Genomic DNA, 12,140 nt, shown 5'->3' on the forward strand with positions numbered 1-12,140 from the left:
GTCAGCACAAACACCTTCAGTGAGAAACACAACTTCACATGTTGAGGAATCACTATAATTCAGACAAAGGATTCAATTCAAATTATGATTGTTAAGTACTAATACACTTATCTGCATAGCCCACAGCCGTAGTTATGTATCAGAATATCAGATGTACTTTAGAGGCAAAAGGCTTACCCAGGAAATTCTAGTTTACCCCAGCTGCTTGACTGGCAGTGTGTGACTGGTGCTGCTGGTGTCACTGCTGACACACTACACGACAGATGGTTAGTAGAGCTGTCAGTCTTTTTAAGCAATAAGGCAACGTATCTAAAACCAATTTTTTGTCCATTTTAATGACTAGCATGTAAACAATGCTTTTCGTGTTTCCACAGAAGAAAAGAATGAGTGAATAATTTTGCTGTTGATGGAGGATATGTCAGGGCTTAGCTGAGCCTTATGATGTCTGGGAGCCTATGTGCCAGGGCCCCAATCCACTTTCTCCTCTGGCCGTCTGCTAATGCCAAAAAAATCCAGGGCACTCTCTGTAACAGTGAACACATCGCTCAAAGTCGTGCTTGCTTGACTGCTTGGCATTTGAAAACTGATTCTCACATGTGGAGTTGGCATTTTGTGTAAGATAATCTTCTGCATAGTAACTTCTACCCAGAAGCTCTGAAAATACATTATTTAACGTATGGAGTACATACTGAAATCGTCAAAGGGTGTCAGTCATGTTTGGGATAAATTACAAAACCAGCAAAACATCTTAAGCCTTGCTCCATGTACTCTACTGTATGTTGTAGATTTAAAGGATAAAGCTGCTGTTATGATATATATTTCCTATTGTCAACAAATCTCAATACTAGACCAAAACCAACAATGCTAAGTAATTCCCTAAAACACCTGGGCACTGTTTCTTTTAGTGAATGTTACTCAAACAGGTTTAAATAGTACATTTGTTGGGCAGTTAGTAGTTGGCATTTTTGGCAGCAGGACGTTATATGAGTCAAAATAAACTACAGTGTCAATGTTCATAGTAATGAAGGAACCCACTGCAACCATTTGGCTCATTGATGTGTTTTGTTTCCTTTTTGGACAAAAACGGAGCTCCGCGGCACAGAGGAATAAGCCCCATCAGGCTTTGACTGCACAAGGAACACTAATTAGTGGAAGCAATTCACTGTGGTATGTGGGATGAGGATGGAATATAGACTATTGCCACCTTATCATTGATTTGGTGAAACACTATATCTATTCAGGATTTATCCAGAAGACAGTAAATAGGAATTACAGGAAGGATGTTTGCTGTCCCCACAATCATACAAATAGCCTTAAGACTTACATCTGTAATATAATACAAGTGGTTTAAAATGCCCCATAGAAACACAGCTTGCAGCTTGGTAACAAGGCAATTAGTGTTTAGGATGTGAAAGAAAATCTTGTCTCCAAGCCATCGACAGCAGTATCTGTACTTGTTATATCAGGGACGAAATGTTTGGCTGCTCTGAGTCAGACCAGACGGTCTTCATCGTTCATACTCTTTCATATTCACCGCGCTCAGATAAGAGTCAGAGCTCTAAACTCCTGCCATGGTTTATACACTCGCATATCAATTCATCAGATGTTCACTTAATCCTGGAGTTTGATTTCATTCAGACCCATAAATCTGTTGTATATGCTGACGTGCCATCTGTTTGACAGCATTTCTTCTGGCACTGTCAGCCTCACACACTTATTGTCAGTTACTGCACGGAATAAGATTTTAAGGAATAATTTGCAAAGAAAATATCTGAGAATGCAGAACTGTAATCACAACTACATACAAAGTATCTAAAGGGAGAAAAAAGAGAAAGTGTATTTCTCTGAACGCTTCTATTAATATTCAAAAAATTAAAGTATTCAGAGTGTTGAGGTTATAGTTTAAAAGAAGAGATGACATGCTCATCAATGTATCTTTCTTTTTCTGTTGGAGAGTCAGTCACTGGGGTTGAGAGGAATCAGAGGTTTGGAGTTTAACTGCCGTTCTGGGCAGTGTGGCACCCTGTTTGATTTAGCATCTTGGCCCCACTAATGAGGGTCCTTCACTTCATATTACTTGGGACAAGACACAGAAGCTGTCAGGACAGGACTCGATCCACAGGACGCAGGATAAAAGGAGACACATAGCCACCAACCAAATGAAAGGATTTCCTTTAGTAGAAGAGAGTCACTTCTGTTTTTCACAGTGTTCCCCAGGGATTATTTTCATATATACTACAACAAAGGAGATGCTTCAATTTCTTGTTGACTTGTTGAATGTATTTTGAAGTAAAGACCTATTTAAGAAAGGTTTAGGAAACCTACCCAGTATTCCTCTGTGCTTCTATAAATTCCCTGTAAATAGAGCACACTATGACTCCACTATCTTAAACAGCTACTTCAGTGACTGCAAGTAAGATACTTATATTGCAGTTGTAATGATGTACAAACAAATGAACTGCATATCGGGGGATGAGATTCCCAATGAAAAAAGGCTGTACATCAATTTTTCAAGCAAAGTAATGGCTGTTTGTTGCTTTCTCTGCTGGACTCTGCTAAGTGTCTCCACTCCCTGTAGTGTAGTTTACTGTAAAGATTCATTTGTTGGAAAGCACAGATAGAGGCCTCTGATCCAAACAGGAAATTGCCACTGCAGGAAACTTTACATGGAAAATCAGGCTCCTCACTAATTAGTTTTGAGTGAAGGCCTCAAACGTTTATTAACAATTGTTAGAAGCTGAGCATTTTTCAAAAAAATTTCAGGCATAGCAGTGAAAGGGAAGTGTAACAGCAAAACTCAAACCAAATTTATGCAAATTTCAAAGTATCCGGTCTTACTCAATGAAGCATTTTAAAGCTTTAGCTGCAACACAAGCTGTGATGGAAATCTTGCCAGCGGATGGAAGACGTTTCCGGAGACCCAGATGTCTTAAGCAGAAGCATTTATTGAAGCTCGATTGAAGAGAATAGAGACGAGCAATACTAGTTAACAAAGTGTAATGCCACCCAATTCGGTAGGTTGTCCTCCTTGCAGGGCGTATTTAAACCCATACAAAAGACGGGGGCCAGCTGGATTCCACCAGTGTCTTCGCAGCTATCCTAGAGACAGACAATGAACTGGTGCTGTTTAGCTTACTTGTAAGTGACCTTTGGAAACATTGTCTAATACTACCTAAAGACCTAAAGACGGAAAAATTCCTTCAACCAAGCTTCTGTTACAAGCTAAAAGTAAATAGGATTATTTCAGTTTGCTTTCTACTCATATATGCAATGGTCTCTCACTGCAAAATGGTTGAATCACAAGATATCCCTTCATCAAAGTCTTATAAATATTTACAGTAAATATCCTAAAATATAATGCCAACAATGAATTGCTCTTTCTCTATTTTTCCCGGAGGTGTTGTTTCAGACTAAAGATCAGCCAGAGGTTTATAAATTATTGAGTTATTTAGAACCTTGACTAGACTCTGACACAATGTACTCTCATTTCATTTCTCGTGATTTTCTACCAGTAAACAAATCAGTACAGTCATTATTAGTACAATCAGATGGACGATCAGATCATTTGCTGTATTAAATGCACTAAATTCATTTTTTGCTCATTATTGTGTATTTACTACTCAGCTACAGATTAATTTAGAGTTATTGGCCATCCCAGTTTTTAATTAGCAGCCTGTGAACAGATACTGTATAATCTCCAGTTTTTTCAATTGTATAGAGACATGTAGGCAATAACACTTTTTAGTTCACGGAGCGGTTGATCTGATTGATGCAGGGCAGTGGACTTGATGTAAAATTTCATGAGGCTTTCTAAACTGAAGCATTTTAATTAAATATCTTCATTATGCATGGTATCTCTATCGATCGAATCAGCTATGTGTAATAAATTGTATAATCCATTTCCATACTCTTCAGAGTGTCATAAATTGAGACTAGACAGACGGCTGCTGTGTATTGCTGGTAATGAAGAAGAAGCTTCATTTTATTCCTCACATTTCTTGACATGTTTTCAGCGCCTCTATCCAGTGCTGTGGCTTTAAATATTCACCAAGCCAGCATTGAGTAACAGTGACACATCTCTGGGATACTTGACAAAGAAAAATTTGAAGGTAGCTCCCTGCAAGTCATCATTGTTTACGCTTTTCCAAGGTAGATCATCAAAAATTGAGGAGGTGGTTCATGGGTTGTTGTTTTTTTTGTTGTTGTTGTTGTTGTTGTTTTTTTTTGTTTTTTGAACTACCACATGTCCTTTACTACTGGCACCAAGGTGAGCGTTTTTATTCAGTGTGCAGCATGTAGCACCAGGTGCTTTTGGGGAACGGGAAAGAAAAATGGCGGGCACTGGGCAGGGTCTGTCGAGGTGTATAGAATGCTGCCATCATCCCCGCAGAGTGACAGTTTCCTGTTTGTCTGCAGCTCTGCTTTGAAAACATCCGACCCACCCTGCTTCATCGCTAATATGTTTTAGCACCACCTGATGACAGAAAGGTGCAACTAGTCCCCACAGTGACGAGTGAGTAAGGATCCCTGACTCCACTTTTTAATCCCTACTCTAGTCGGTCTGTCACCGTTGTTACTCCTCTGGCACTGGCCACCTGCCTGCCTGTCATTTCCTAGCAAAACCTGCAAACCACTCTCATTGTTTCAGACGCAGCTAGTGATTTATTTACCGACTGTGCCGTGCCCAGGCTTAAAATTAGCAACAACAATTTTACCAGCAATTGTCATGAGGTGGGATCTTTTCAAAACTCCATGTTCTGCTCGTAAATAAGCACAAGAGAGTCCCACAGGAGTGGAGGTTGCCCAAGGACAATATCATTTTAATGAAAAATTGCATATATTGGGATTAGGAACCAAGTCTTATTCAAAATATAGCGTAGCAAGCACATTACATGCAGAATATATCAAACCTGTCTACAAGTAAATACATTTATATACCACTGATCATTTTTTCTATTTTGTTTTTCCAGCTCCAGAATTAAGAATCATAAATCAAGGTACATTATTAAAATAGATTTTTAAAAAATTATAATTCATTAAACAAATAACAAAGAGTTGACAAAACATTAAAATTACTTCACCACGTCCTCCAGAAGATGAGCAATTTTTGTGCCTTTTGATAAGTGATTATTAAAGGATGGAATTTTTCCATTTCAGTTGAGGCGTATTGTTGTTCTTGTTTATGACTGTGATATTTCCCGAGCAGAGGGATAGGTTTAATGCAGTTATCAAAAATTCTGTTATCAGCCCCTCATAATCCATAGTCAAGTGGTCGGGATGGATGGACTTAGACATATGGTTAGATTTAGACAGTGCTAAGCACTTTGAGAAAGATACTGGTTTTGGTTAAACACTAACGAAGTAAACCAGTCCTGACTTGTGATCTTTATATTTTGCTCATTTTTAATGAAGACAACGATCTTTCCCTCACCTTAACCAAGTGGTGTGAGTTCCAAAACACAGAAATCATGTTTTGACACATTGTGTATGAAAAATTTGGTGACTGTGCAGACGTTCATTAAAACGTTCATTAAAAATTCCTCATAATGTTGATTAAACAAACCAAATTCGGGTGACCATCTGTTTTGCCAGCTGAACTGACAACAGATTTTTGTAAAATGTTTTTGTGCTGACATGTGCTCCTTGGCTTGATTACTACTGTGGGTGTTAAGCTAGTTAGCCAGGCATGCTAATGATTGCATCTTACATTAGAGCAAGCAAACACGCTGTTTAATTACAATCCTTCCTTTTTTTTTTTTTTTTTTTGCTCTTGTGTTTTTGTTTTTACAAAGTCTAAAAAAAGACAGCACCCTCCAAAAAGTCTTTAAATGATGAATTTCGCTCAAGGCCCATGCACACATGCATCAGCATGTGGAGAAATCTAATGCTTGGCAGACCTGCCATGACTTATTACGGTTGCAAGACTATGTCCGGACAATCGCTGGTTTAGTAAACAGTCAGTTCTTTCTATTTTCTTACATTTTAGTGCACCCTCAGTCAGTGAGAAACTAAATTATTAGATTAGAATCAGCCATGCACTGTCCTTGCAGTACTGTATATGAATGTGAACTGCTATAACCCTTTTGATTTAAAGTATAATTGTGTTTGTGTGATAATGAAAACTGAATGACTACTCATCAAGAACCCCTGTGTGGAATTGTTTTACACTTCAGTTCCTTAATTCGGTATACGTATGCATGATAAGCAAAAACTGTCCTTGCCGCAATCAGCCCATAAAAAAGCCAGTCCTGCAATTCACTGGTACAGTGTATGCAGCAGAAAGCAGTGCTCCACCCAAGCATATCTGTGTTTTAGAGACAGATTCCATTAGAGTATCAACATTAATTAACTCATATTAATTTTCATCAAGACATGACCATCCATGAGCGTTTTCAGCTCTCCCTATGGAATAGAGTTAACAGTTATCCCAGTTTTTATGTTTTTTCAATCTATCAAAAGTTTTCATTGAGCCTAATGTTGCCTCACTCATTTAATTGCTTGTATAGATTTTTCCCCAGTGTTTGGCCTGCTATAAACGCAGCACACAATTTAGATCGAGCCCTAAGCATAAAATATTTAAATGACAATATTCCCCTAATGTTTCAGGCAGGGAGTAATAAAAAAGACAGGGGTCTGTGGAAAATAGAGAAAGTGAGTCCTTTAATCTGGTTTCAAGTCACTGTAGCTCATTTCAGAGGCAAAGATACAGTGATGCAGAAAATTATTAAACTGTCAGTGTTGCATGTATACTATGTATGTATACTTTCATGTCTCTTTATCAGAACAAGTTATTCCATTTGCATTACAAGAGGATTTTTTCAGTCAAGTAAGCGACGTGTTGCATCTAGCAGATAAAATGAAATGAAAAATATTTGCATATTCATACATTCTGACAATTTCAGTGAAGGAGAGGAAGTAGATGATGAGATTTTTTTGAGGAAAAACCATATCAGACACACATTTTTATTCAAAACATAGCATTTTAATATGTCATATAACGTGTCTGGAGGGCATCTTTAATAAATGAATAAGATAGTATGAAATGCGTAATATGTATAAATACAGACCAATATATAACAGAAGCATAAAATTGTAAAATAAATCTAAAAAGTATTAAAAATTTAGCTCATTATTCTGAAATTTTATTTCACCCTCCTTTTTCATTTATTACAGGTCATTTTTGTTCGATTCAAGTAGGTTTTATTGCAAAATATCCTTTCTTCTAAAGTCTTTTTATTCACAATGGCATTTTCCCAGTGACTGTTTTATTTTATTATGCCAGTTTTCATCACAAAGTCTTTGTCTACTAGTCATGATCAACAAGGTAAGAGCCACTTATGTGATAAGCTGATGCGTCAGTCTAAATTAGCGGACAAAAACTTTCAGGTATGAGCTGAGATTTCATTCATTTCACGATCTGTTATATCGTGAAATGTTATATTTGACTATATGTTATATTCTTTGCCTGTATTTATAATTTCATATTACATGCTGGACACTTTTGGTCACCATAGCAACTTGGTGAAATAGACTTACAGCAAGAGTAATGAGCACAGCTCAGAAAAAATAAATAACGATATATCAGTAAATGTCTCTACAGTACGCTAATACATTAATTATTTACCAGGGCCATCGTCAAAAGGGATGCCACATTACTGAGAAGAAGGTTATGTTTGATGAGTTGATATACTGAAGCCATCCGTGTTTCCGGATCAACAGATCTAACAGTACACATCAGTCTTTCTGGAGTGGAGCATTTATACAGACAGAGTGATGGAAAAGCTTTACAGGCTTGTTTGTGCTGAAGGGATCTGACTCTATTGTTGAAAAATTGTCTTTTCAACTTGGCTTTTTGTTTGATGTATGTTTTATAATAGAATAACCTGCAAAAGTGCTTCATAAAATATGGAGAGGTTCACGTAGATGTTGTGAAAAACCTCTTTTAATAGCTTTGAAAATGTGCAAACGGTCACTCTCCTTTCTTTTCCAAGGTCACTGAAATCTCAGCTATAAGCATACAGAGGTGGCTTTCAGCAACATAGTGCCGGGCGAGGAGATTTAAGACTGTACCACTTGCTGCGCTTCAAATTTTCATATCATTTTACACTCACCTCTGTTCCATCAGGCAGTTTTGGCATCAGCGTTTCATATACCATCTTATCATATATCAGTTATTTGTTATTGTAAAAAAAAAAACCCCACATGCTGTAGGCGTGTCCGATACTAGGATCCGCATTTCCGAGTCAACATAAGCAGGAATCGAACCTTCATAGTTTGATCCAGATAGTATTGAACACTAAATGCCGCAGAGGTGTTTCCATCAAAACAGCCTGGCGTAGATATACTGAAGTCTTCGTGCAGTGTGAGTGCAGTAAGATATTAAAATGGAAAGAATTCTGCCATTAGTGTGTCATGTGATTAAAATTATAACCAGCAATATTCAAAGAGTGTTGTGTCAAATGAAAGCCAAGGTAATCTGTTAAAATCTTTGGCACAGGCTCTCCCCAGTAAGCAATATGCTTTGTTTGAACCAGTTTATTCAATCTGGCAATCTATTAGCTCAGAGATGCTGCTGTTGGAAAAACACTTTAGAGACCTGTCAATAGATGGCCATGGGGCCATGAATCAAAATATTTTTGTTGTGTGCAGGGGAGGGCATAATAGCCCTTTTTAGAAACCATACCACCAAACAGTCAACCCAGTGGCTTAGAGAAAGAAATGTCATGTCTTGATGAATGGCTGTCTTTGTGCTACGTTCCCTGTGCAAGTTTACCTCCTGCTATATAATAAATCATGATAAATTGCGCCTCTGTTGGTAGTATAACAGGTTAATTATTTCCCTATTTCATCCCCCTTCCCGTTGTGTTTCGATAGTGCATTTCATGTCCTGAAGGTCCAGTGTTCAGAAGTGCGACCATGTACACCTGTTCCTCGCCTTGTAGCCCGTATTATATTTTACTGTCCTTTCTGCCAGTCACCGGGCCAATCTGGTCCGAGCTGGAGATTTTATGACTGACTCTCAGTGTGACATCCAGTATCATGGAGACTGATTGGAATAACCGCTCCGCAAAGGTCTAGCGGCACAAGCTAGAGCAGCCACATCTGGGCTGCCACACATGCAGACGACAAGATGCCGAACCTGAAATTTCACGGGTGGGGGATATGAATGGAGTTATCCTTTAATACACACTCAATGAACTGTTCAGCAATGACAATTTTTGGTGCAGCAAACTGCATTTTCCCGGCAGTGGAGAGTTGCGGCTGACATCTTAACCCCTTGGTTCAATATTAGCCACCTCTAGAGCCATGCCACCAGTGTGGCTAAAAACATAGGGGTCTTAAAGTTAGGACTGACATGCCCCTTATTTTTAGACGTTCCTCTTCACTTGGCCAACTAGGAGTTACTTTTAGCCTTAGGATGTTTTTTGAATTAAAAAGCCGATAAACAGCACCATGAAAAAGTTTCTCCCTGCCACAAATTTGACTCCACTTGAGCAATTGTATTTACAATCCAATTCATCTTTTTTGTTTCCACTTTTCTACAAAAAAGCATTTGAAACATACTTCAGTTTATTCTGATGGTGTTCAAGCATAGTGAATGTCAGTTTTTCTGTAGAAAATCATTACATTGCCACATGACCCATTTGAGGTCAGGCGTTACTTCAGAAACTGTCGCTCAGTGAAGTGGCAGCAGCGCAGAAAGCATAAACATTCCAGGTCTCTTAAAATCAGACTGTGGCCCACCGCTCAGCCTGATCATAATCAGGAACTGTCAACCCTTCTAGCACTCTGCTATGCCCTCTTCTCCCCCACCTCCTTTACTCCTCCTTTTCCATATATCTTACTGTTTTAAGACTGATTTTTACTGTCACCTGATTCAATGGCAAATAGGCTAATTTATATGGTATCTCTCTGTGTAATCCAAAAAAATAAAACACGCAAATATCTCATTTTGAATCTGACGGGATGCACTGAATGATGCACAATCATTGTCACCATTACCACCACACAGGTTAGTGATTTATCATTTGGTTTGAGTACGTGACAGTAAAAATACGTGAAAATACAGAGCTGTTGGTCAGCCGTTTCTTCAAGCCACATTTCGTCAGCACACAAGACACTGCTGTTTGTAGACAGTGGCGGAGCAGGACATTATGTAATTTCTTCCTCTTTGGTTTTGCTTACGCAAACAGCATCCTCAGTTCATTCCAAACTATTTAATAATAGACATTCACAAGCAGTAAAATTCCCTTTCTTCTGTACCAATCAGAGTCAGGGACAAACTGAGTAGTCTGTTTAATCTAGTGGCGTACTGTATGTGCACATGAGAGACCCAGACCAGATTAGAAATGTTTGTTCTAAAAAGCTACTCGAGGTCGTGTTTTATACACTGGCAGCCAAATGAACTGTCAGATAAACATTGCCTCAGATTTGTCTCATAAATAGTTTTGCTTCAGTCCGGTAAGTGGGATTTCCAAGTGGCCATGCGGGACACAGTGACGGTTCGCCACTAGCTTGCCCTGGTTTTTGTGTATTTCGACAGGCGTACATCTACATATGTGCACACACCATGTGCCTTGCTTCCGCTTAGGTTTTTGTTTTCACCGTGTTGTCAACCTGAAAGCAAACAGTCATTGCTTGGTCTGCCCCTGTTACGCTGTCTTCACTCTACCCGACCCTCCTCCCTCCTCTGGTATTAGAAAAAGTTGGCGTCTGTGTATGTCTCACATCTGAGTAAACTGTTATTAATAGGAACAATAGTTTACTTCTCTAAATCCGATTAGATCTAACAGTACTTTCACAAGAGGAGGAGAGGTCTGATACCGTGAGCAAATACTCTCAACATAAGAGTTTGGCTGAAAGACTCTAGGGAAACACGGTTCAGTGCGAAATAAGATGAGAAGTAACACCATTTGTAAGACCATCTCAGACTGATAATCTGCTGGCAGAAAATCTATTCTGGAGCTCCCCCAAATAAAGAGTATAGATGTAGTCACAGCGCAGGATAAAATGGTATATTTCTCACAATCCGCAGGCAGAGAGTCCAGCAGTAATCTGTGTGACACTGTGTGAAAAAGGCATTGTTTTCTAAGTATCTAAGTGCCTTTTGTTGGTAATGCCATGTTCGTCAGTCTAACACAGTACATTTGTATACAATATGGGTATAGATCTCAGGTAATTGCCCTCTATCGTTAAATGGAATTCAAATCATGTCATTATGGCTACATTTGTCTGGTCAGAGTGGATTTTGCTGCTCTTCAGCTTTGAAGATGGAAATGTAGACTTTTATTGCATTATGGCCATTCCCCTGTGAAGCACATCGTCTGATCTGCCTCCCCATGATGAAAAGAAAAGTCACCGATAGCTTCAAAGGCCAGGATACATGATCTACATGCTAATAAGTAATATTGTGCAAAAGCACAAGCAAATGCCACTTCAGTGTCCATGCTGCTGAAGGACTGTTCAAACAATCGACAGGCCAACTTACCGTCAGCTCAGTAGCAGGCAGACAGTATAGCAGTGCAGTATCAAAAAAAACATCCCAGGGGAGAAGCACATCATTGCACGGTGCTCCCTTTGTGCCACCATATCACGCTGTCATGCAGAACGCTGCCAACCCCACTGCTCTCTTCAGCCACAGAATAAGAGAGCTTGTCAACTTTTTGTTTGTTTGTTTTGGTTTGTTTGTTTATTTAAATACAAATTTGAGGTACTTGTACTTAACTTGAGTATTTTCCATTTTATTCCAATGCATACTTCTACTCCACTACGAATCAAAAGGAAACACTGATTTGACAGCTGTATGTACGTTACCAAGATTTTTTCTACAGAAATGAAACCAACGAACAGTATACAGAGTCTAAAATTGGCTCCAATTTGAACAACTATAACAGTGAAATACTATTTACACATTGATGTATGTAATAATGTAATAAGATGTTACAGTTTAATCATATATAACAGTATAGCACTTTTCTGTTGCTGATAATACTTACGCGCTTTTGCTCAAGTAAGCTTTTCAATGCAGGACTTTTACTTGTGATGGAGTAGGAAGTTATTGCTACTTTTTGTTAAGTAAAGAATCTGAATACTTCTACCGATGAACTAAACAAAACTGTCACAATGATGCAGTTTAGGTA

This window comes from Xiphias gladius, chromosome 16 (genome assembly GCF_016859285.1).
Source record: "Xiphias gladius isolate SHS-SW01 ecotype Sanya breed wild chromosome 16, ASM1685928v1, whole genome shotgun sequence".
In the NCBI taxonomy this organism is placed as follows: domain Eukaryota; kingdom Metazoa; phylum Chordata; class Actinopteri; order Istiophoriformes; family Xiphiidae; genus Xiphias; species Xiphias gladius.